The following is a 26694-nucleotide window of genomic DNA, read 5'->3' as shown; positions in this document are numbered from 1 at the left end:
GAGTTTTTCGCTCTCCCTTCATCCCGTAAACAAAAAAGCAAATAGATCACAACAAAATGAAAATTTAATAGTTGATCTACGCAAAAAATTTAAAACAATAAAAAAGTATATAAAGAAAATTTATTCACACACCACAAATGAAGACAAATGTTTTGTTATCCAAGTTTGGAAAATTCTACTAGAGCAACACTAATATCTTGGAATTTTACATGAAGGAGATTTTTTCTACACATGTTTTAAAAATGGATATGCATGCTAGAAACATGTTGAAGATTCAAATGACCTATGGATCCAAAGCTTTTAAAGAGAATAACAAACGCTCATTAAATTCTCAAGTGAACATGTGGTGGGATATTTGCCCGAGTCAAACAAGCCATTATTTTGCCCATTTTCAAAAAGTTGACTTAACAATCATAGATGATTGTAAAGTGATTTATCATGTGTAACGGCCTATATTTTTGTAAGAAATGACTTATGGATTGGAAGTCAACACCAAGTAAAAAATCCCACGCCTCTCCCTTTTCCCGACGATTGCAAAACCTAAGATATAATAACGAAAAAGTTCTTACAATCCCTAAAAATTACAGACACTCTTTGGAATTATCTTACTCTACATTTGTGCATTATGCATTTCCATTTTTTAAGTATACTTTTTTCTTAAATCAAAACTTCGAGTTTTTCGCTCTCCCTTCATCCCGTAAACAAAAAAGGCAAATAGATCACAACAAAATGAAAATTTAATAGTTGATCTACGCAAAAAATTTAAAACAATAAAAAAAGTATATAAAGAAAATTTATTCACACGCCACAAATGAACACAAATTTTTTGTTATCCAAGTTTGGAAAATTCCACTAGTGCAACACTAATATCTTGGAATTTTGCATGAAGGAGATTTTTTCTACACATGTTTTAAAAATGGATATGCATGCTAGAAACATGTTGAAGATTCAAATGACCTATGGATCCAAAGCTTTTAAAGAGAATAACAAACGCTTATTAAATTCTCAAGTGAACATGTGGTGGGATATTTGCCCGAGTCAAACAAGCCATTATTTTGCCCATTTTCAAAAAGTTGACTTAAAAATCATAGATGATTTTAAAGTGATTTATAATGCGTAACGGGCTATATTTTTGTAAGAAATGACTTTTGGATTGGAAGTCAAACCTCAGTTAAAAATCCCCCCGCCTCCCCCTTTTCCCGACAATTACAAAACCTTAGAAATAAAATCAAAAAAGTGTTTACGATCCCCAAAAATTACAGACACTCTTTGGAATATCTCTCTCTATATTTGTGCATTGTGCATTTCCATTTTAGATGTACACTTTTTTCTTAAAAAAAACTTTGAGTTTTCGCTCTCCCTTCATCCCGTAAACAAAAAAGGCAAATAGATCACAACAATATAAAATATTTATAGTTGATGTGTGGAAAAAATTTAAAACAATAACTAATGTCAATAAAGAAAGTTTATTCACACACCGCAAATGAACACAATAGATTTGTTATTCAAGTTTGGGAAATTCCACTTGTCCAACCCTAATAGCTTGGAATTTTACAAGAATGAGATTTTTTCTTCACATGTTTTAAAAATTGATATGCATGCTTCAAAAATATGTTAAATATTTAAATGACCTATGGATCCAAAGGTTTTAAATAGAGTAACAAACGCTCTTTAAATTGTCAAGTGAACGTGCGGTGGGATATTTACCCGAGTCTAACAAGTCATTATTTTGCTCATTTTCAAAAATTTGACCTAAAAATATTAGATGATTGTAAAGTTATTTATCATGAGTAACGGGCTATATTTATGTAAGAAATGACTTATGGATTGCAATTCAACACTCAGTTAAAAATCCCCGCCACCTCCGTTTCCTGACGATCGCAAAACCTGAGATATAAAAACTAAAAAGAGCTTACAATCCCTAAAAAATACGGACACTCTTTGTAATTATCACTTTGTACATTTGTGCATTGTGCTTTTCAATTTTAGATGTATGCTTTTTTCTTAATCAAAACTTTGAGTTTTCGCTCTTCCTTCATCCCGAAAAGAAAAAAGGCAAAAAGATCACCACAAAATGAAAATTTTATAGTTGATGTATGGAAAAAATTTAAAACAATCAAAATTTAAATAAAGAAAATTTATTCACACAACACAAATGAACACAAAATTTTTCATATCAAAGTTTGGGAAATTCCACTAGTTTAACACTAATAGATCTGAACTTTACAAGAGAGAGATTTCTTATACACATGCTTTAAAAATGGATATGCATGCTTGAAACATGTTAAAGATTCAGATGAGATATGGATGCAAAGCTTTTAATGAGAATAAAAAATGCTCATTAATTTCTCAAGTGAACTTGCGGTGGGATATTTACGCGAGTCAAACAATCCATTATTTTTCCCATTTGCAAAAAGCTGACATAAAAATCATAGATGATTGTAATGTGATTTATCATGCATAACACGCTATATTTTTGTAAGAAATGACATTTGGATTGGGAGTCAACAATCAGTTAAAAATCCCCCGCCTCCCCCTTTTCCAGACGATTGCAAAACCTGGGATATCAAAACGAAAAAGTGCTTACAATCCCTACAAATTATAGACACTCTTTGGAATTATCTCTCTCTAGATTTGTGCATTGTGCATTTCCATTATAGATGTACACTATTTTTTCAAATCAAAACTTTGAGTTTTTTACTCTCCCTTCATCCCGTAAAAAAAAAGGCAAAAAGATCACAACAAAATGAAAATTTTATTGTTAATGTACAGAAAAAATTTAAAACAATTAAAAAGTAAATAAAGTAAAATTATTCACACACCTCAAATGAACACAAACGTTTTGTTAGCCATGTTTGGGAAGATCCACTAGTCCAACACTAATATATTGGAATTTTACATGAAGGAGTTTTTTTCTACACATGTTTTAAAAATGGATATGCATGCTTGAAACATGTTAAAGATTCTAATGACCTATGGATCCAAAGTTTTTAAAGAGAATAACAAACGCTCATTAAATTTTCAAGTGAACGTGCGGTGGGATATTGACCTGAGTCTAACAAGTCATTATTTTGCCCATTTTCAAAAAGTAGACCTAACAATCATAGAATATTGTGAAGTGATTTAGAATGCAATCGTAACGGGCTATATTTTTGTAGGAAATGACTTATGGATTGCAATTCAACACTCAGTTAAAAATCCCCCGCCACCCCCTTTTCCCGACGATTGCAAAACCTGAGATATAAAAACTAAAAAGAGCTTACAATCCCTAAAAATATAGACACTCTTTTGAATTATCTCTCTCTAAATTTGTGCATTGTGAATTTCCATTTTAGATGTACATTTTTTTCTTAAATAAAAACTTTGAGTTTTCGCTCTCCATTCATCCCGAAAACATAAAAGGCAAAAAGCTCATAAGAAAATGAAAATTTTATAGTTGATGTATAGAAAAAATTAAAAACAATGACAAATTTAAATAAAGAAAATATATTCACACAACACAAATGAACACAAAAGTTTTTTTTTCCAAGTTTGGGAAATTCAACTAGTTTAACGCTAATAGCTTGGAATTTTACAAGAAGGAGATTTTTTCTACACATGTTTTAAAAATGGATATGCATGCTTGAAACATGTTAAAGATTCAAATGAGTTATGGATGCAAAGTTTTAAAGAGAATAACAAACGCTCATTAAATTTTCATGTGAGCGTGCAGTGGGATATTTACCTGAGTCTAACAAGTGATTATTTTGCCCATTTTAAAAGAGTGGACCTAAAAATCATAGATGATTGTAAAGTGATTTATCATGAGTAACGGGCTATATTTTTTAAATTAATGACTTATGGATTGCAATTCAACATTCAGTTAAAAATCCCCCGCCACCCCCTTTTCCCGACGACTTCTAAACCTAAGATATTAAAACTGAAAAGAACTTACAATCCATAAAAAATATAGACACTCTTTGGAGTAATCTCTCTTTACATTTGTGCATTGTGAATTTCCATTTTAGATGTACACTTTTTTCTTAAATCAAAACTTTGAGTTTTCACTCTCCCTTCATCCCGAAAACAAAAAAGGCAAAAAGCTTACAACAAAATGAAAATTTTATCTTAGATGTTTGGAAAAAATTTAAAACAATAAAAATTTAAATAAATAAAATTTATTCACACAACAAAAATGAACACAAAATTTTTGTTCTCCAAGTTTGGGAAATTCCACTAGTTTAACACTAATAGCTCTGAATTTTACAACAAGAAGATTGTTTCTACACATGTTTTAAAAATGGATATGCATGCTTGAAACATGTTAAAGATTCAAATGAGCTATGGATTCATAGTTTTTAAAGAGAATAACAAACGCTCATTAAATTCTCAAGTGAACTTGCGGAGGGATATTTACCCTAGTCAAATAATCCATTATTTTGCCCATTTGTAAAAAGTTGACATAACAATCATAGATGATTGTAAAGTGATTTATCATGCATAACGGGCTATATTTTTTTAAGAAATGACTTCTGAATTGGGAGTCAACACTCAGTTAAAAATCCCCCGCCTCACCCTTTTCCCGACAATTGCAAAACCTGAGATATAAAAATGAAAAAGTGTTTACAATCCCTAAAAATTACAGACACTCTTTCAAATTATCTCTCTCTACATTTGTGCATTGTGAATTTCAATTTTTGATGCACACTTTTTTCTTAAGTCAAAACTTCGAGTTCTTTGCACGCCCTTCATCCCGTAAACAAAAAAGGTAAATAGATCACAACAAAATGAAAATTATATTGTTCATGTACGGAAAAAATTTAAAACAATAAAAAAAAGAAATAAAGAAAATTTATTCACACACCACAAATGAACACAAAAGTTTTGTTATCCATGTTTGCGAAATTCCACTTGTCCAACCCTAATAGCTTTGGAATTTTACATGAAGGAGTCTTTTTCTACACATGTTTTAAAAATGCATATGCATGCTTAAATCATGTTAAAGATTCAAATGACCTATGGATCCAAAGCTTTTAAAGATAATAACAAACGTTCATTAAATTCTCAAGTGAACGTGTAGGTGGAAATTTGCCCGAGTCAAAAGAGCCATTATTTTGCCCATTTTTAAAAAAGTTGACTTAACAATCATAGATGATTGTAAAGTGATTTATAATGCATAACGGGCTACATTTTTGTAAGAAATGACTTATGGATTGGAAGTCAACACTAAGTTAATAATCCCACACCTCCCCCTTTTCCCGACGATTGCAAAACCTGAGATATAAAAATGAAAAAGTGCTTACAATCCCTAAAAATTACAGACACTCTTTGGAATTATCTCTCTCTACATTTGTGTATTGTTCATTTCCATTTTTGATGTATACTTTTTGTTAAATAAAAAATTCGAGTTCAAGAATATGTTAAAGATTCAAATGTTCAAATGACCTATGGATCCAAAGCTTTTAAATAGAATAACAAATGCTCATTAAATTGTCAAGTGAACGTGCGGAGGGATATTTACCCGAGTCTAACAAGTCATTATTTTGCCCATTTTCAAAAATTTGACCTAACAATCTTAGATGATTGTAAACTGATTTATCATGAGTAACGGGCTATATTTATGTAAGAAATGACTTATGGATTGCAATTCAACACTCAGTTAAAAACCCCGCCAGGCCCGTTTCCCGACGATCGCAAAACCTGAGATATAAAAACTAAAAAGAGCTTACAATCCCTAAAAAATATAGACACTCTTTGGAATTATCTCTTTTTACATTTGTGCATTGTGCTTTTCCATTTTAGATGGACACTTTTTTCTTAAATAAAAACTTTGTGTTTTCGCGCTCCCTTCATCCCGAAAAGAAAAAAGGCAAAAAGCTCACAACAGAATGAAAATTTTATAGTTCATGTATGGAAAAATTTTAAAAAAATAACAAATTTAAATAAAGAAAATTTATTCACACAACTCAAATGAACACAAAAGTTTTCTTACCAAAGTTTGGGAAATTCCACTAGTTTAACCCAAATAGCTCAGAACTTTACAAGAAAGAGATTTCTTCTACACATGTTTTAAAAATGGATAAGCTTGCTTGAAACATGTTAAAGATTCAGATGAGATATGGATGCAAAGCTTTTAAAGAGAATAAAAAACGCTCATTAAATTCTCAAGTGAACTTGCGGTGGGATATTTACCCGAGTCAAACAATCCATTATTTTGGCCATTTGCAAAAAGCTGACATAACAATCATAGATGATTGTAAAGGGATTTATCATGCGTAACACGCTATATTTTTGTAAGAAAAGACTTTTGGATTGGGAGTCAACAATCAGTTAAAAATCCCCTGCCTCCCCCATTTCCCGACGATTGCAAAACCTGAGATATCAAAACGAAAAAGTGCTTACAATCCCTAAAAATTATAGACACTCTTTGGAATTATATCTCTCTAAATTTGTTCATTGTGCATTTCCATTACAGATGTACACTTTTTTCTAAAATCAAAACTTTGAGTTTTTTACTCTCCCTTCATCCCGTAAACAAAAAAGGCAAATAGATCACAACAAAACAAAAATTTTATTGTTAATGTACAGAAAACATTTAAAACAATTAAAAAGTAAATAAAGTAAGATTATTCACACACCTCACATGAACACAAAAGTTTTGTTATCCAGTTTTGGGAAGTTCCACTAGTCCAACACTAATATATTGGAATTTTACATGAAGGAGTTTTTTTTCTACACATGTTTTAAAAATGGATATGCATGCTTGAAACATGTTAAAGATTCTAATGACCTATGGATCCAAAGCTTTTAAAGAGAATAACAAACGCTCATTAAATTCTCAAGTGACCGTGCGGTGGGATATTGACCCGAGTCTATCAAGTCAATATTTTGCCCATTTTCAAAAAGTTGACCTAACAATCATAGAATATTGTAAAGTGATTTAGCATGCAATCGTAATGCGCTATATTTTTTTAAGAAATGACTTATGGATTGGAATTCAACACTCAGTTAAAAATCCCCCGCCACCCCCTTTTCCCGACGATTGCAAAACCTGAGATATAAAAACTAAAAAGAGTTTAAAATCCCTAAAAGATATAGACACTCTTTTGAATTATCTCTTTCTAAATTTGTGCATTGTGATTTTCCATTTTAGATGTACATTTTTTTCTTAAATAAAAATTTTGAGTTTTCGCTCTCCTTTCATCCCGAAAACATAAAAGGCAAAAAGCTCACAACAAAATGAAAATTTTATAGCTGATGTATTGAAAAAATTAAAAACAATAACAAATGTAAATAAAGAAAATTTATTCACACAACACAAATGAACACAAAAGTTTTGTTTTCCAAGTTTGGGAAATTCCACTAGTTTAACCCAAATAGTTTGAAATTTTACAAGAAGGAGATTTTTTCTACACTTGTTTTAAAAATGGATATGCATGCTTGAAACATGTTAAAGATTTAAAAGAGCTATGGATGCAAAGCTTTTAAAGAGAATAACAAACGCTCATTAAATTTTCATGTGAGCGTGCGGTGGGATATTTACCCGAGTCAAACAAGTCATTATTTTGCCCATTTTCAAAAAGTTGACCTAACAATCATAGATGATTGTAAAGTGATTTATCATGAGTAACGGGCTATATTTTTTTAATTAATGACTTATGGATTGCAATTCAACACTCAGTTAAAAATCCCCCGCCGCCCCCTTTTCCCGATGACTTCTAAACCTGAGATATAAAAACCTAAAAGAGCTTACAATCCCTAAAAAATAAAGACACTCTTTGGAATAATCTCTCTCTACATTTGTGCATTGTGAATTTCCATTTTAGATGCACACTTTTTTCCTAAATCAAAACTTTGAGTTTTCACTCTCCCTTCATCCCGAAAAAAAAAAATGGCAAAAAGCTCACAACAAAATGAAAATTTTATCTTTGATGTTTGGAAAAAAATTAAAACAATAAAAAATGTAAGTAAATAAAATTTTTTCACATAACACAAATGAACACAAAATTTTTGTTCTCCAAGTTTTGGAAATTCCACTAGTTTAACACTAATCGCTCTGAATTTTACAAGAAGAAGTTTTTTTCTACACATGTTTTAAAAATGGATATACATGCTTGAAACACGTTAAAGATTCAAATGGGCTATGGATGCATAGCTTTTAAAGAGAATAACAAACGCTCATTAAATTCTCAAGTGAACTTTCGGTCGGATATTTACACGAGTCAAATAATCCATTATTTTGCACATTTGTAAAACGTTGTCATAACAATCATAGATGATTGTAAAGTGATTTATCATGCGTAACGGGCTATATTTTTGTAAGGAACGACTTTTGGATTGGGAGTCAACACTCACTTAAAAATCCCCCGCCTCCCCCTTTTCCCGACAATTGCAAAACCTGAGATATAAAAACGAAAAAGTGCTGACAATCCCTAAAAATTACAGACACTCTTTTGAATTATCTCCCTCTACATTTGTGCATTGTGAATTTCAATTTTTGATGCACACTTTTTTCTTAAATCAAAACTTCGAGTTCTTTGCTCTCGCTTCATCCCGTAAACAAAAAAGGTAAATAGATCACAATAAAATGAAAATTTTATTGTTGATGTACGTAAAAAAATTAAATAAAGAAAATTTATTCACACACCACAAATGAACACAAAAGTTTTGTTATCCATGTTTGGGAAATTCCACTTGTCCAACCCTAATAGCTTTGGAATTTTACATGAAGCAGATTTTTTCTACACATGTTTTAAAAATGGATATACAAGCTTGAAACATGTTAAAGATTCAAATGACCTATCGGTCCAAAGCTTTTAAAGATAATAACAAACGTTCTTTAAATTCTCAAGTGAACGTGTAGTAGGATATTTGCCCGAGTCAAAAGAGCCATTATTTTGCCCATTTTTAAAAAGTAGACTTAACAATCATAGATGATTGTAAAGTGATTTATCATGCGTACGGTCTATATTTTTTTAAGAAATGACATATGGATTAGAAGAGAACACTAAGTTAAAAATCCCACGCCTCCCCCTTTTCCTGACGATTGCAAAACCTGAGATATAAAAACGAAAAAGTGCTTACAATCCCTAAAAATTACAAAAACTCTTTGGAATTATCTCTCTCTACATTTGTGTAGTGTGCATTTCCATTTTTGATGTATACCTTTTTCTTAAATCAAAACTTCGAGTTTTTCGCTCTCCCTTCATCCCGTGAACAAAAAAGGCAAATAGATCACAACAAAATAAAAATTTTATTGTTGATCTACGCAAAAAATTTAAAAAAATAAAAAAATTATATAAAGAAAATTTATTCACACACCACAAATGAACACAAATTTTTTGTTATCCAAGTTTGGAAAATTCCACTAGTCCAACACTAATATTTGGAATTTTACAAGAAGGGAATTTTTTCTACACATGTTTTAAAAATGGATATGCATGCTAGAAACATGTTGAAGATTCAAATGACCTATGGATCCAAAGCTTTTAAAGAGAATAACAAACGCCCATTAAATTCTCAAGTGAACTTGCGGTGGGATATTTACCCAAGTCAAACAATCCATTATTTTGGCCATTTGCAAAAAGCTGACATAACAATCATAGATGATTGTAAAGTGATTTATCATGCGTAACACGCTATATTTTTGTAAGAAATGACTTTTGGATTGGGAGTCAACAATCAGTTAAAAATACCCCACCTCCCCCATTTCCCGACGATTGCAAAACCTGAGATATCAAAACGAAAAAGTGCTTACAATCCCTAAAAATTAAAGAAACTCTTTGGAATTATCTCTCTCTACATTTGTGCATTGTGCATTTCCATTATAGATGTACACTTTTTTTCTAAAATCAAAAATTTGAGTTTTTCACTCTCCCTTCATCCCGTAAACAAAAAAGGCAAATAGATAATAACAAAATGAAAATTTTATTGTTAATGTACAGAAAAAATTTAAAACAATTAAAAATTAAATAAAGTAAAATTATTCACACACCTCAAATGTACACAAAAGTTTTGTTATCCAAGTTTGGGAAGTTCCATTAGTCCAACACTAATATATTGGAATTTTGCAAGAAGGAGTTTTTTTCTACACATGTTTTAAAAATGGATATGCAAACTTGAAACATGTTCAAGATTGAAATGACCTATGGATCCAAAGCTTTTAAAGAGAATAACAAATGCTCATTAAATTCTCAAGTGAACATGCGGTGGGATATTTACCCGAGTCTAACACGTCATTATTTTGCCCATTTTCAAAAATTTGACCTAACAATCATAGAATATTGTAAAGTGATTTAGCATGCAATCGTAACGGACTAAATTTTTGTAAGAAATGACTTATGGATTGCAATTCAACACTCAGTTAAAAATCCCCCGCCACCCCCTTTTCCCGACGATTGCAAAACCTGAGATATAAAAACTAAAAAGAGCTTACAATCCCTAAAAGATATAGACACTCTTTTGAATTATCTCTTTCTAAATTTGTGCATTGTGATTTTCCATTTTAGATGTACACTTTTTTCTTAAATAAAAACTTTGAGTTTTCGCTCTGCCTTCATCCCGGAAGCAAAAAAGGCAAAAAGCTCACTAGAAAATAGAAATTTTATTGTTGATTTATGGAAAAAATTTAAAACAATAACAAAGGTAAATAAACAAAATTTATTCACACAACTCAAATGAACACAAAAGTTTTGTAATCCAAGTTTGGGAAATTCCATTAGTTTAACCCTAATAGGTTGGAATTTTACAAGAAGGAGATTTTTTCTACACTTGTTTAAAAAATGGAAATGCATGCTTGAAACATGTTAAAGATTCAAATGAGATGTGGATGCAAAGCTTTTCAAGTTAATAACAAATGCTCATTAAATTCTCAAGTGAACTTGTGGTGGGATATTTACTCGAGTCAAACAATCATTTATTTTGCCCATTTGCAAAAAGCCTATAGAACAATCATAGATGATTGTAAAGTGATTTATCATGCGTAACGGGCTATATTTTTGTTAAAAATGACTTTTGGATTAGGAGTTAACACTCAGTTAAAAATCCCCGCCTCACCCTTTTCCTGACGTTTGCAAAACCTTAGAAATAAAAACGAAAAAGTGCTTACAATCCCTAGAAATTACAGACACTCTTTGGAATTATCTCTCTCTACATTTGTGCATTGTTCATTTCCATTTTAGATGTAAACTTTTTTATTCAATCAAAACTTTGAGTTTTTCGCTCTCCCTTCATCCTGTAAACAAAAAAGGAAAATAGGTCACAACAAAATGAAAATTTTATTGTTGATGTACGAAAAAAATTTAAAACAATAAAAAAATTAAGTAAAGAAAATTTATTCACACACCACAAATGAACACAAAAGTTTTGTTATCCAAGTTTGGGAAATTCCTTTAGTCCAACACTAATATCTTGGAATTTTACATGAAGGATATTTTTTCTACACGTGTTTTAAAAATGGATATGCATGCTAGAAACATGTTAAAGATTCAAATGACCTATGGATCCAAAGCTTTTAAAGAGAATAACAAATGCTCATTAAATTCTCAACTGAATGTGCGGGGGGATATTTGCCCGAGTCAAACAAGGCATTATTTTGCCCATTTTACAAAAGTTGACCTAACAATCATAGATCAATGTAAAGTGATTTTTCATGCGTAACAGGCTATATTTTGGTAAAAAATGACTTATGGATTGTAATTCAACACTAAGTTAAAAATCCTCGCCACCTCCTTTTCCTGACGATTGCAAAACCTGAGATGTAAAAACTAAAAAGAGCTTACAATCCCTAAAAAATATAGACACTCTTTGAAATTATCTCTCTCTATATTGTGCTTTTCCATTTTAGATGTACACTTTTTTCTTAAATGAAATCTTTGAGTTTTCACTCTCCCTTCATCCCGTAAACAAAAAAGGTCAATATATCACAACAAAATGAAAATTTTATTGTTGATGTATGGAAAAAAATTAAACCAATAAAAAATGTAAATAAATAAAATTTATTCACACACCACAAATGAACTCAAAAGTTTTGTTATCCAAATTTGGGAAATTCCACTAGTCCAACACTAATATCTTGCAATTTTACATGAAGGAGATTTTTTTTACACATGTTATAAAAATGAATATTCATGGTTGAAACATGTTAAAGATTCAAATGACCTATGGATCCAATGCTTTTAAAGAGAATAACAAACGCTCATTAAATTCCCAAGTGAACATGCGGTGGGATATTTACCCGAGTCTAACAAGTCGTTATTTTGCCCATTTTCAAAAAGTTGACCTAACAATCATAGATGATTTAAAAGTGATTTATCATGGGTAACGGGCTATATTTTTGTAAGAAATGACTTATGGATTGCAATTACACACTCAGTTAAAAATCCCCCGCCACTCCCTTTCCCGACGATTGCAAAACCTGAGATATAAAAATAAAAAGAGCTTACAATCCCTAAAAAATATAGACACTCTTTGGAATTATCTCTCTCTACATTTTTACATTGTGCTTTTCCATTTTAGAAGTAAAATTTTTTCTTAAATCAAAACTTTGAGTTTCCGCTCTCCCTTCATCCCGAAAACTAAAAAGGTAAAAAGCTCACAACAAAACAAAAATTTTATAGTTGCTGTATGGAAAAAATTTAAAACAAAAAGAAATGTAAATAAAGAAAATTTATTCACACAACTCAAATGAACACAAAAGTTTTGTTATCCAAGTTTGGGAAATTCCTCTAGTTTAACCCTAAAAGCTTGGAATTTTACAGGAAGGAGATTTTTTCTACACATGTTTGAAAATTGGATATGCATGCCTTAAACATGTTAAAGATTAAAACGAGCTATTGATTCCAAGATTTTAAATAGAATAACAAACGCTCATTATATTCTCATGTGAACATGCGTTGGGATATTTACCCTAGTCAAACAATCCAATATTTTGCCCATTTTCAAAAAGTTGTCATAACAATAATAGATGATTGTAAAGTGATTTATCTTGCGTAACGGGCTATATTTTTGTAAGAAATGACTTTTGGATTGGGAGTCAACACTCAGTTAAAAATTCCTCACCACCCCCTTTTCCGGACGATTGCAAAATCTGAGATATAAAAAAGAAAAAGTGCTTACAATCCCCAAAAATTACTGACACTCTTTGAAATTATCACTCTCTACATTTGTGCATTATGCTTTTCCATTTTAGAAGTACACTTTTTTCTTAATTCAAAACTTCGAGTTTCCGCTCTCCCTTCATCCCGAAAACAAAAAAGGCAAAAAGCTCACAACAAAAAGAAAATTTTATAGTTGATGTATGGAAAAAATTTAAAGCAATAACAAAAGTAAATGAAGAAAATTTATTCACACACCACAAATGAACACAAAAGTTTTGTTATTGAAGTTTTGGAAATTCCACTGGACCAACACTAATATCTTTGAATTTTACATGAAGGAGATTTTTTCTACAATTTTTTAAAAAATGGATATGCATGCTAGAAACATGTTAAAGATTCAAATGAACTATGGGTCCAAAGCTTTTAAAGAGAATAACAAACTCTCATTAAATTCTCAAGTGAACGTGCGGTGGGATATTTGCCCGAGTCAAACAAGCCATTATTTTGCCCATTTTCAAAAAGTTTACTTAACAATCATAGATGTAAAGTTATTTGTCATGAATAACGAGCAATATTTTTGTAAGAAATGACTTATGGTTTGGAAGTCAACACTCAGTTAAAAATCGCCCGCCTCCCCTTTTCCCGAGGATTACAAAACCTTAGATATAAAAACGAAAAAGTGCTTACGATCCCTAAAAATTACAGACACTCTTTTGAATTATCTCTCTCTACATTTGTGCATTGTGCATTTCCATTTTAGATATACACTTTTTTCTTAAATCAGAACTTTGAGTTTTCGCTCTCCCTTCATCCCGTAAACAAAAAAGGCAAATAAATCAAAACAAAATTAAAATTTTATAGTTGATCTGTGGAAAAAATTTAAAACAATAACTAATGACAATAAAGAAAATTTATTCACACACCACAAATGAACACAAAAGTTCTGTTATCCAGGTTTGGGAAATTCCACTCTTCCAACCCTAATAGCTTGGAATTTTACATGCAGAAGATTTTTTCTACACATATTTAAAAATGGATATGCATGTTTGAAACATGTTAAAGATTCAAATGACCAATGGATCCAAATTTTTTAAAGAGAATAACAAACGCTCAATAAATTCTCAAGTGAACGTGCGGTTGGATATTTACCCGAGTCTAACAAGTCATTATTTGCCCATTTTCAAAAATTTAACCTAACAATCATAGATGATTGTAAAGTGATTTATCATGCATAACGGGCTATATTTTTGTAAGAAATGACTTATGGATTGTAATCCAACACTTAATTAAAAATCCCACGCCACTCCCTTTTCCCGAAGATTACAAAACCTAAGATATTAAAACTAAAAAGAGTTTGCCATCCCTAAATAATACAAACACTCTTTGGAATTATCTCTCTCTAAATTTGTGCATTGTGCTTTTCCATTTTAGATGTTCACTTTTTTCTTATATCAAAACTTTGAGTTTTTGCTCTCCCTTCATCCTGAAAAGAAAAAAGGCAAAAAGCTCACAACAAAATGAAAATTTTATAGTTGATGTATGGAAAAAATTTAAAACAATAAAAAATGTAAATAAAGAAAATTTATTCACACAACACAAATGAACACAAAAGTTTTGTTATCCAAGTTTGGGAAATTCCACAAGTTTAACCCTAATAGCTTGGAATTTTACAAGAAAGAGATTTCTTCTACACATGTTTTAAAAATGTATATGCATATTTGAAACATGTTAAAGATGCAAATGAGCTATGGATGCAAAGCTTTTAAAGAGAAACAAACGCTCATTAAATTCTCAAGTGAACTTGTGGTGGGATATTTGCCCGAGTCAAACAATTTATTATTTTGCCCAATTGCAAAAAGCTGACATAAGAATCATAGATGATTGTAAAGGTATTTATCATGCGTAACAGGCTATTTTTTTTAAGAAATGACTTTTGGATTGGGACTCAACACCCAGTTAAAAATCCCCCGCCTCCCCCTTTTCACGACGATTGCAAAATCAGAGATATAAAAACGAAAAAGTACTTTCAATCCCTTAAAATTACTGACACTCTTTGGAATTATATCTCTCTACATTTGTGCATTGTGCATTTCGATTTTAGATGTAAAATTTTTTCTTAAATCAAAACATTGAGTTTTTCGCTCACTATTCATCCCGTAAAAAAAAAAAGTCAAATAGATCACAACAAAATGAAAATTTTATTGTTGATGTACAAAAAAATATAAAACAATCAAAAAAGTAAATTAAGAAAATTTATTCACACATCACAAATGAATACAAAAGTTTTGTTATCCAAGTTTGGGAAATTCCACTAGTCCAACACTAATATCTTGGAATTTGACATGAAGGAGATTTTTTCCACACATGTTTTAAAAATGGATATGCATGCTAGAAACATGTTAAAGATTCAAATGACCGATGGATCCAAAGCTTTTAAAGCGAATAACATATGGTCATTAAATTCTCAAGTGAATGTGCGGTGGGGTATTTGCCCGAGTCAAATAAGCCATTATTTTTCCCAATTTCAAAAAGTTTATCTAACAATCATAGATGATTGTAAAGTTAATTGTCATCCGTAACAGGCTATATTTTGTTAAGAAATGACTTATGGATTGGAAGTCAACACTCGGTTAAAAATCCCACGCCTCCCCTTTTTCCCAATGATTGCAAAACATTAGATATAAAAATGAAAAAGTGCTTACGATCCTTAAAAATTAAAGACACTCTTTGGAATTATCTCTCCCTACATTTGTGCATTGTGCATTTCCATTTTAGATGTACACTTTTCTCTTAACTCAGAACATTGAGTTTTCGCTCTCTCTTCATCCCGTAAACAAAAAAGGCAAATAGATCACAACAAAATAAAAATTTTATAGTTGATGTGTGGAAAAAATTTAAAACAACAACTAATGTCATTAAAGAAAATTTATTCACACACCACAAATGAACACAAAAGTTTTGTTATCCATGTTTGGGAAATTCCACTTGTCCAACCCTATTAGCTTGGGATATTACATGAAGGAGATTTTTTCTACACATGTTTTAAAAATGGATATGCATGCTTGAAACATATTAAAGATTGAAATGACCTATGGATCCAAAGCTTTTAAAGAGAATAACAAACGCTCATTAAATTCTCAAGTGAACGTGTGGTGGGTTATTTACCCGAGTCTAACAAGTCATTATTTTGCCCAATTTCAAAAAGTTGACCTAACAATCATAGATGATTGTAAAGTGATTTATCATGAGTAACAGGCTATATTTTTGTAATAAATGACTTATGGATTGCAATTCAACACTCAGTTAAAAATCCCCCATCACCCCCTTTTCCCGACGACTTCTAAACCTGAGATATAAAGACTGAAAAGAGCTTACAATCCCTAAAAAATACAGACACTCATTGGAATTATCTCTCTCTACATTTGTCCATTGTGCTTTTCCATTTTAGATGTACTTTTTTTTCTTAATTGAAAACTTTGAGTTTTCGCTCTCCATTCATCCCGAAAACAAAAAAGGCAAACAACTCACAACAAAATGAATATTTTATAGCTTATGTCTAGAAAAAATTTAAAATAATAAAAAATTTAAATAAAGAAAATTTATTCACACAACACAAATGAACACAAAAGTTTGGTTTTCCATGTTTGGGAAATTCCACTAGTTTAATCCTAATAGCTTGGAATTTTACAAGAAGGAGATTTTTTCTACACATGTTTTAAAAATGGATATGCATGCTTGAAACATGTTAAACATTCCAATAAGCTACGGATGCAAAGCTTTTAAAGAGAATAACAAACGCTCATTAAATTCTCAAGTGAACTTGCAATGAGATATTTACACGAGTCAAACAATCCATTATTATACCTATTTGAAAAAAGGTGGCATAACAATCGTCGAAGATTGTAAATTTATTGATCATGCGTAACGATTGTATTTTTGAAAGAAATGACTTTTGGATTGGGAGTCAACACTCACTTAAAAATCCCTCGCCTCCCCCTTTTCCCGACGATTGCAAAACCTGAGATATCAAAACGAAAAAGTGCTTACAATCCCTAAAAATTACAGATACTCTTTGGAATTATCTCTCTCTACATTTGTGCATTGGGCATTTCCATTTTAGATGTACACTTTTTTCTTAAATCAAAACTTCGAGTTTTTCGCTCTCCCATCATCCCGTCAAGAAAAATGGCAAATAGATCACAACAAATTGAAAATTTTATTATTGATGTACGGAAAATTTTTTAAAAAATTAAAAAAATAAATAAACAAAATTTATTCACATACCACAAATGAACACAAAATTTTTGTTATCCAAGTTTGGCAAATTCCACTAGTCCAACACTAATATCTTGGAATTTTATATGAAGGAGTTTTTTTCTACACATGTTTTAAAAATGGATTTGCATGCTTGAAACATGTTAAAGATTCAAATGACCTATGGATCCAAAGCTTTTAAAGAGAGTAACAAACGCTCATTAAATTCTCAAGTGCACGTGCGGTGGGATATTTACCCGAGTCTAATAAGTCATTATTTTGCCCATTTTCAAAAAGTTGACCTAACAATCATAGATGATTGTAAAGTGATTTAGCATGCAATCGTAACGGGCTATATTTTTTTAAGAATTGACTTATGGATTGCAATTCAACACTCAGTTTAAAATCCCCCGCCACCCCCTTTTCCCGACGATTGCAAAACCTGAGATATAAAAACTAAAAAGAGCTTACAATCCCTAAAAGATATAGACACTCTTTGGAATTATCTCTCTCTAAATTTGTGCATTGTGCTTTTTCATTTTAAATGTACACTTTTTTCTTAAATCAAAACTTTGAGTTTTCGCTCTCCCTTCATCCGAAAAACAAAAAAGGCAAAAAGCTTATAACAAAATGAAAATTTTATAGTTGATGTATGAAAAAAATTTAAAACAATAAGAAATGTAAAAAAAGAAAATGTATTCACACAGCTCAAAGGAATACAAAAGTTTTGTTATCCAAGTTTGGAAAATTCCACTAGTAAACCCTAATAGATTGGAATTTTACAAGAAGGAGATTTTTTCTACACATGTTTTAAAAATGGATATGCATGCTTGAAACATGTTAAAGATTCAAATGAGCTATGGATGCAAAGCTTTTAATGAGAATAACAAACGCTCATTAAACTCTCAAGTGAACTTGTGGTGGGATATTTACCCGAGTCAAACAATCCATTATTTTGTCGATTTGCAAAAAGCTGACATAACAATAATAGATGATTGTAAAGTGATTTATCATGCTTAACGGGTAATATTTTTGTAAGAAATGACTTTTGGATTGGGAGTCAACACTCATTAAAAAATCCCACGCCTCCTCCTTTTCCCGATGTTTGCAAAACCTGAGATATAAACAGGAAAAAGTGCTTACAATCCCAAAAAAATACAGATACTCTTTGGAATTATCTCTCTCTACATTTATGCATTGTGCATTTCCAATTTAGATGTACACTTTTTTTTTAAATATGAACTTCGAGTTTTCGCTCTTCCTTCATCCTGTAAAAAGAAAAGGCAAATAGATCACAACAAAATGAAAATTTTATTGTTGATGTCCGGAAAAAATTTAAAACAATAAAAAAAGTAAATAAATAAAATTTGTTCACACACCAAAAATGAACACAAAAGTTTTTTCATCCAAGTTTGGGAAATTCCACTAGTAACACTAATATCTTGGAATTTTACATGAAGGAGATTTTTTCTACACATGTTTTAAAAATGGATATGCATGCTCGAAACATGTTAAAGGTTCAAATGACCTATGGCTCCAAAGCTTTTAAAGAGAATAAAACTTTTGTGTTCATTTGAGGTGTGTGAATAAATTTTCTTTATTTACTTTTGTTATTGTTTTAAATTTTTTCCATACATCAACTATAAAATTTTTGTTTTGTTGTGATCTTTTTGCCTTTTTTGTTTTGGGATGAAGGGAGAGCGGAAACTTAAAGTTTTGATTTAAGAAAAAAGTGTCCTTCTAAATTGGAAAAGCATAATGCACAAATGTAGAGAGAGATAATTCCAAAGAGTGTCTGTAATTTTTGGGGATTGTAAGCACTTTTTCGTTTTTATATCTTAGGTTTTGCAATCGTCGAAAAAAGGGGGTGGCGGGGGATTTTTAACTGAGTGTTGACTCCCAATCCAAAAGTCATTTCTTACAAAAATATAGCCCGTTACGCATGATAAATCACTTTACAATCATCTATGATTGTTATGTCAGCTTTTTGCAAATGGGCAAAATAATGGATTGTTTGACTAGGGTAAATATCCCACCACAAGTTCAGTTGAGAATTTAATGAGCTTTTGTTATTCTCTTTAAAAGCTTTGCATCAATAGCTTATTTTAATCTTTAACATGTTTCAAGCATGCATATCCATTTTTCAAACAAGTGTAGAAAAAATCTCTTTCTTCTAAAATTCCAAGCTTTCAGGGTTAAACTAGAGGAATTTCCCAAACTTGGATAGCAAAACTTTTGTGTTCATTTGAGTTGTGTGAATAAATTTTCTTTATTTACATTTCTTGTTGTTATAAATTTTTTCCATACATCAACTAAAAAATTTTCATTTTGTTGTGAGTTTTTTGCCTTTTTAGTTTTCGGGATGAAGGGAGAGCGAAAACTCAAAGTTTTGATTTAAGAAAAGAGTGTACATCTAAAATGGAAAAGCACAATGCACAAATGTACAGAGAGATAATTCCAAAGAGTGTCGGTATTTTTTAGGGATTGTAATCTCTTTTTATTTTTATATCTCAGGTTTTGCAATCGTCAGGAAAAGGGGGTGGCGGGGGATTTTTAACTAAGTGTTGAATTGCAATTCATAAGTCATTTCTTACAAACATATAGCCCGTTACGCATGACAAATCACTTTATAAGCATCTATGATTGTTAGGTCAAATTTTTGAAAACGGGCAAAATAATGATTTGTTAGACTCGTGTAAATATCCCACCGCACGTTCACTTGAGAATTTAATGAGCATTTTTTATTGTCTTTAAAAGCTTTGCATGCATAGGTCATTTGAATCGTTAACATGTTTCAAGCATGCATATTCATTTTTAAAATATGTGCCGAAAAAATCTACTTCATGTAAAATTCCAAGCTATTAGGGTTTGACTAGTGGAATTTCCCAAACTTAGATAACAAAACATTTGTATTCATTTGTGGTGTGTGAATAAATTTTATTCATTTACATTAGTTATTATTTTAATTTTTTTCCACACATCAACTATAATTTTTTATTTTGTTGTGACCTATTTGACTTTTTTGTTTACGAGTTGACGGGAGAGGGAAAAACTCGAAGTTTTGATTTAGAAAAAAAGTGTAAATATAAAATGGAAATGCACAATGCACAAATTTAGAGAGAGATAATTCCAAAGATTGTCTATAATTTTTAGGGATTGTAAGGACTTTTTCTTTTTTATATCTCAGGTTTTGTAGTCGCCAGGAAAAGGGGGAGGCGGGAGATTTTTAACTGAGTCTTGACTCGAAATCCAGATGTCATTTCTTAAAAAAATATAGCCTGTTACACATGATAAATCACATTACAATCGTCTATTATTGTTATGACAGCTTTTTGCAAATGGGCAAAATAATGGATTGTTTGACTCAGGTAAATATCCGACCGCAAGTTCACTTGAGAATTTAATGAGCGTTTGTTATTCTCTTTAAAAGCATTGCATCCATAGCTCATGTGCATCTTTAACATGTTTCAAACATGCATATCCATTTTTAGAACATGTGGAAAAGAAATCTCTTTCTTGTAAAATTCCAAGCTATTTGGGTTAAACTAGTGGAATTTCCCAAACTTGGATAACAAAACTTTTGTTTCATTTGTGTTGTGTGAATAAATTTTCATTATTTAAATTTTTTATTGTTTTCAATTTTTTCCATACATGAATTATAAAATTTTCATTTTGTTGTGAGCTTTTTGCCTTTTTTGTTTTCGGGATGAAGGGAGAGCGAAAACTCAAAGTTTTGATTGAAGAAAAAAGTGTACATCTAAAATGAAAAGCACAATGCACAAATGTAGAGAGAGATAATTACAAAGAGTGTCTGTATTTTTTAGGGATTGTAAGCTCTTTTTATTTTTATATCTCAGGTTTTGCAATCGTCGGGAAAAAGGGGTGGCGGGGGATTTTTAACTGAGTGTTGAATTGCAATCCATAAGTCATTTATTACAAAAATATAGCCCGTTACTCATGATAAATTACTTTACAATCATCTATGATTTTTAGGTCAGCTTTTTGAAAATGGGCAAAATAATGACTTGTTAGACTCGGGTAAATATCCCATCGCACGTTGACTTGAGAATTTAATGAGCGTTTGTTATTCTCTTTAAAAGCATTGGATCCATAGGTCATTTGAATCTTTAACATGGTTCAAGCATGCATATTCATTTTTATAACATGTGTAGAAGAAATCTACTTCATATAAAATTCAAAGATATTAGTGTTGGACTAGTGGAATTTCCCAAACTTGGATAACAAAACTTTTGAGTTCATTTGTGGAGTGTGAATAAATTTTATTTATTTACTTTTTTATTGTTTTAATTTTTTTCCATACATCAACAATAAAATTTTCATTTTGTAGTGATCTATTGGCCTTTTTTGTTTACGCGATGAAAAGAGAGCGAAAAACTCAAAGTTTTGATTGAAGAAAAAACTGTACATCTAAAATGGAAATGCACAATGCACAAATGTAGAGAGAGATAATTCTGAAGAGTGTCTGCAATTTTTAGGGATTGAAAGCACTTTTTCGTTTTTATATCTCGTGTTTTTTAATTGACAGGAAAAGGGGGAGGAGGGGGATTTTTAACTGAGTGTTGACTCCCAATCCAAAAGTCATTTCTTACAAAAATATAGCCCGTTACGCTTGATAAATCAGTTTAGAATCATCTATGATTGGTATGTCAGCTTTTTGAAAATGGGCAAAATAATGGATTGTTTGACTCGAGTAAATATCCCACCGCAAGTTAACTTGAGAATTTAATGTGCGTTTTTTATTCTTTTGAAAACCTTTGCATCCATAGCTCATTTGAATCTTTAACATGTTTCAAGCTTGCATATCCATTTTTAAAACAAGTGTAGAAGAAATCTCCTTCTTGTAAAATTCCAAGCTATTAGGGTAAATCTAGTGGAATTTCCCAAACTTTGATAAAGAAACTTTTGTGTTCATTTGTGCTGTGTGAATAAATTTTCTTTATTAACATTTGTTATTGTTTTAATTTTTTTCCATACATCAACTGTAACATTTTCATTTTGTAGTCAGCTTTTTGCCTTTTTTGTTTTCGGTATGAAGGGAGAGTGAAAACTCCAAGTTTTGATTTAAGAAAAAAGTGTACATCTAAAATGGAAAAGCACAATGCACAAATGTAGAGAGAGATAATTCCAAAGAGTTTCTGAATTTTTTAGGGATTGTAAGCTCTTTTTAGTTTTTATATCTCAACTTTTGCAATCGTCGGGAAACGGGGGTGGCGGGGGATTTTTAACTAAGTGTTGAATTGCAATCCAGAAGTCATTTCTTACAAAAATATAGCCCGTTATGCATGATAAATCACTTTACAATCATCTATGATTGTTAGGTCAAATGTTTGATAATGGGCAAAATAATGACTCTTTAGACTCGGGTAAATATCCCACCGAACAATCACTTGAGAATTTAATGAGCGTTTGTTATCCACTTTAAAAGCTTTGGATCCATAGGCCATTTGAATATTTAACATGTTTCAAGCATGCATATCCATTTTTAAAACATGTGTAGGAAAAATCTCCTTCAAGTAAAATTCCAAGCTAATAGAGTTGGACAAGTGGAATTTCCCAAACTTGGATAACAAAACTTTTGTGTTCATTTGTGATGTGTGAATAAATTTTTTTTATTTACAATGGTTATTGTTTTAAATTTTTTCTACACATCAGCTATAAAATTTTTATTTTGATGTGATCTATTTGCCTTTTTTGTTTATGGGATGAAGTGAGAGTGAAAACTCAAAGTTCTGATTTAAGAAAAAAGTGTTCATCTAAAATGGAAATGCACAATGCACAAATGTACAGAGAGATAATTCCAAAGAGAGTCTGTAAATTTTAGGGATCATTAGCACTTTTTCGTTTTTATATCTAAGGTTTTACAATCGTCGGGAAAAGGGGGAGGCGGGGGATTTTTAACTGAGTGTTGACTTCCAATCCATAAGTCATTTCTTTAAAAAATATAGCCAGTTACGCATGACAAATTACTTTACAATCATTTATGATTGTTAGGTCAACCTTTTGAAAATGAGCAAAATAATGTCTTGTTTGACTCGGGCAAATATCCCACCGCATGTTCACTTGAAAATATAATGAGCGTTTGTTGTTCTCTTTAAAACCTTTGGATCCATAGGTCATTTGAATCTTTAACATGTTTCAAGCATGCATATCCATTTTTAAAACATGTGTAGAAAAAATCTCCATCATGTAAAATTCCAAGCTATTACGGTTGGACTAGTGGAATTTCCCAAACTTCGATAACAAAACTTTTGTGTTTATTTGTGGTTGTTAATAAATTTTCTTTACTTACATTAGTTATTGTTTTAAATTTTTTCCACACATCAACTATAAAAATTTTATTTTGTTGTGATCTATTTGCCTTTCTTGTTTACGGGATGAAGGGAGAGCGAAAACTCAAATTTTTGATCTAAGAAAAAAGTGTACATATAAAATGGAAATGCACAATGCACAAATTTAGAGAGAGATAATTCCAAAGAGTGTCTTTAATTTTTAGGGATTGTAAGCACTTTTTCGTTTTTATCTGAGTGTTGACTTCCAATCCTAAGTCATTTCTTACAAAAATATCGCCCGTTACGCATGACAAATCACTTTACAATTATCTATGATTGTAAGGTCAACTTTTTGAAAATGGGCAAAATAATGGCTTGGTTGACTTGGGCAAATATCCCACCGCACGTTCACTTGAGAATTTATTGAGTGTTTGTTATTCTCTTTAAAAGCTTTGGATCCATAGGTCATTTGAATCTTTCACATGTTTCTAGCTTCCATATTCATTTGTGTTGTGTGAATAAATTTTCTTCATTTACATTTGTTATTGTTTTAATTTTTTTTCCATATATCAACTATAAATTTTTCATTTTGTTGTGAGCTTTTTGCCTTTTTTGTTTTCGGGATGAAGGGAGAGTGAAAACTCAAAGCTTTGATTTGAGAAAAAAGTGTACATCTTAAACTGAAAAGCACTATGCACAAATGTATTTTGTAGGGGTTGTAAGCTCTTTTTAGTTTTTATTTCTCAGGTATCGCAATCGTCAGGAAAAGAGGCGGGAGATCTTTAACTGAGTGTTGAATTGCAGTCCATAAGTCATTTCATACAAAAATATAGCCCGTTACATATGATAAATCACTTTACAATCATCTATTATTGTTAGGTCAAATTTTTGAAAATGGGCAAAAATAATGACTTGTTAGACTTGGATAAATATCCCACCGCATTTTCCTTTGAGAATTTAATGAGCGTTTGTTATTCTCTTTAAATGCTTTGGATCCATAGGTCATTTGAGTCTTTAACATGTTACAAGCATGCATATCCATTTTTAAAACACATAGAAAAAATCTCCTTCATGTAAAATTTCAAGCTATTAGGGTTAGATTAGTGGAATTTCTCAAACTTGGATAACAAAACTTTTGTGTTCATATGTGGTGAGTGAGTAAATTTTCTTTATTTAAATTATTTATTTTTTAAAAATTTTTCCACACATCAACTATAAAATTTTAATTTTTTTGTGATTTATTTGCCTTTTTAGTTTACGGGATGAAGGGAGAGCGAAAACTGAAAGTTCTGATTTAAGAAAAAAGTGTACATCTAAAATGGAAATGCACAATGCACAAATGTAGAGAGAGATAATTCCAAAGAGTGTCTGTAATTTTTAGGGATTGTAAGCACTTTTTGCTTTTATGTCTCAGGTTTTGCAATCGTCGGGAAAAGGGGGAGGCAGGGGATTTTTAACTGAGTGTTGAATTCCAATCCATAAGTCATTTGTTACAAAACTATAGCCCGATACGCATGACAAATCACTTTACAATCATATATGTTTGTTAGGTCAACTTTTTGAAAATGGGAAAAATAATGACTTGTTAGACTCGGGTAAATATCCCACCGCACGTTCACTTGAGAATTTAATGAGTGTTTTTATTCTCTTTATAAACTTTGGATCCATAGGTCATTTGAATCTTTAACATGTTTCAAACATGCATATCCATTTTTAAAACATGTGTAGAAAAAATCTCCTTCATGTAAAATTCCAAGCTATTAGTGTTGGACTAGTGGAATTTCCGAAACTTGGATAAGGAAACAATTGTGTTCATTTGTGGTGTGTGAATAAATTTTTTTTATTTACTTTTTTTTATTGTTTTAAAATTTTTCCGTACATCAACAATAAAATTTTCATTTTGTTGTGATCTATTTGCCTTTTTTTTTTAGGGGATGAAGGGAGAGCAAAAAACTCGAAGTTTTGATTTAAGAAAAAAATGTACTTCTAAAATGGAAATGCACAATGCACAAATGTAGAGAGAGATAATTCCAAAGAGTGTCTGTATTTTTTAGGGATTGTCAGCTCTTTTTAGTTTTTCTATCTCAGGTTTTGCAATCGTCAGGAAAAGGGGGTGGCGGGGGATTTTTAATTGAGTGTTGAATTGCAATCCATAAGTCATTTCTTACAAAAATATAGCCCGTTGCGCATTATAAATCACTTTACAATCATCTATGATTGTAGGTCAAACTTTTCAAAATGGGAAAAATAATGACTTGATAGACTCGGGTAAATATCTCACCGCACGTTCACTTGAGAATTTAATGAGCATTTGTTATTGTCTTTAAAAGCTTTGGATGGATAGGTCATTTGAATCTTTAACATGCTTCAAGCATGCATATCCATTTTTAAAAAATGTGTAGAAAAAATCTCCTTCAAGTTAAATTCCAAGCTATTCAGGTTGGACAAGTGGAATTTCCCAAACTTGGATAAAAAAACTTTTGTGTTCATTTGTGGTGAGTTAATAAATTTTTTTTATTTACATTGGTTATTGTTTTAAATTTTTTCTACACATCCACTATCAAATTTTTATTTTCTTGTGATCTGTTTGCCTTTTTTGTTTACAGGATGAAGTGAGAGCGGAAACTCAAAGTTCTGATTTAAGAAAAATGTGTACATCTAAAATGGAAATGCACAATGCAAAAATGTACAGGGAGATAATTCTAAAGAGTGTCTGTAATTTTTAGGGATCGTTAGCACTTTTTCGTTTTTATCTCTAAGATTTTGCAATCGTCTAGAAAAGGGGGAGGCGGGGGATTTTTAACTGAGTGTTGACTTCCAATCCATAAGTCATTTCTTTCAAAAATATAGCCCGTTATGCTTGACAAATCACTTTACAATCATCTATCATTGTTAGGTCAACTTTTTGAAAATGGGCAAAATAATTGTTTGTTTGACTCGGGCAAATATCCCACCGCACGTTCACTTGAGAATTTAATGAGCGTTTGTTGTTCTCTTTAAAAGCTTTGGATCCATAGGTCATTTGACTCTTTCACATGTTTCAAGCATGCATAATCATTTTTAAAACATGAGTA

The sequence above is a fragment of the Aristolochia californica genome, unplaced genomic scaffold, assembly GCF_029961685.1.
Source record: "Aristolochia californica isolate CCGP_79_NKW_82.1479 unplaced genomic scaffold, dmAriCali1.0.hap1 SCAF_7, whole genome shotgun sequence".
In the NCBI taxonomy this organism is placed as follows: Eukaryota; Viridiplantae; Streptophyta; class Magnoliopsida; order Piperales; family Aristolochiaceae; genus Aristolochia; species Aristolochia californica.
The sequence above is the reverse complement of the archived record's forward strand: the minus strand, read 5'-3'. Positions refer to the sequence as shown.